This window comes from Aplysia californica, unplaced genomic scaffold (assembly GCF_000002075.1).
Source record: "Aplysia californica isolate F4 #8 unplaced genomic scaffold, AplCal3.0 scaffold00809, whole genome shotgun sequence".
Classification (NCBI taxonomy): Eukaryota; Metazoa; Mollusca; class Gastropoda; order Aplysiida; family Aplysiidae; genus Aplysia; species Aplysia californica.
The window spans coordinates 123,550-125,118 of record NW_004798079.1 but is presented as its reverse complement, the minus strand read 5'-3'; positions in this window follow the sequence as shown (position 1 = coordinate 125,118).

Sequence of the window (1,569 nt, the reverse complement as noted above, 5' to 3'; positions counted from 1 at the left end):
AGAGAGAGAGAGAGAGAGAGAGAGAGATTGAGACAGAGAGAGACAGAGACAGAGACAGAGAGAACATGATTATGTCAGCTTGCAAGGACACTCACATCACTTGGGTAAGCCTAGTGCTGATCACTATTCTAGTGCTTAGCGGGGCGTAAAAAGTGCAGTGATGCAGTGAAGCATTCCAATATAGTGTACTTAAGTTGCTGCTGCTGCTGCTGTTGTTGGTGTTGTTGCAGCAGAGTAGGTGAAAGATATGAAGAGATAGCACAATCGATGACCTAAATTATAACATTGGCCGTACTTGTGTTATCAGTAATCAGATTAGATGTGCACCAGAAAGCGTGCGACAACTGAATCTAACAATCTAACACAGCTTTTATGTTCCCAGTAAGCGGTTAGTGCCCTCGTCTCCGAAGTAGAAAATCCGGGTTTGAGCCTTGGTTTGGACATAGATTTTTTTCGCCCCCTCCTGCCCACCCAGCAGTAATGGCAGTAATGGGTACCTGACTTTGAGCTGAGGAAGTAAAGGCGGTGTGGAAAGGAACTGGCCACCCAATCAGGAAGTTGTCTCACTAACAAGGCAATCCCCAATGTCCGGGTCGGATGCAGGAACAACTTTTTAAGCGCTTACAAACACATCTGAAAGTGAAGAGGTAGATTAAAGTGACGAGGGAGGGGAATGAAGCTATAAGGAGTTAGGCCCTGACAGGATTTCAGCAGGATGGAATCACACCCATACAGCAATGATTCTTTTCTTTTTAATAGTAAGAGTTTTATGGCACTTGCAACAAAATAAGGTCATATAAGTATTAGAGGTGTTACAAGGGAGTAACAAACACAAAAAAGAAGAAGGGGAAATAAAGACGATAGATGTTTGACTGGAAAGAAGAAGCAAGCCATACATTAAACTTTTTCAGTTGTTAAAAAATTTTGAATTTTGCCCGGGAGGCGTCCGAAGCCTACTCTTATCGATTTTTGACCATCAAGGGATCTTTCACGTGCGCAACTTGCCCACGGGACCTCTGGGATTTTTCGCACTGCCCAAGAAGGTTAAGTGTAGATCTTTCCTACCAGAAGATCAGGAGTGTGGCTGAAAGACAACAGTAAGAAGGAGCCAAGAAGTAGCAGTAGACAGGCTGCAGAAACAGTCAGGAGCCCAGACGAGTGGGCAAAGAAGGTGAAGGGGTGGGGGCAGAAAGTGGAGACGAAGGTAGACGACAGAACATTGCTAGAGAGCAGGAAAGGAGGTTGAAGGAGACAATTTTAGAGAGAAGAAAATTCGTCAGTCGCTCGGATTCGAACCCAGGACCTTTGAATGAGAGGCGAACACCTTAACCTCTAGGCCACGAGAGCCCCCCATTCAATTTTATGGGGTTCCTTGATGACAAGGTTTACTAGTAACACTCTCGAGCAATTAATAATAATAATAGATAGCATTTGTATAACGCAAATCCCCGCTCAACAGCAAGCTCTAAGCGCTTCACAATCTATACTATTACCCCAGCAGACCTGAGAGCATTCTGAAACAAACTCAACTTCCTGGGACGCATACAGTGCAAGCAGGCATTTATAGGC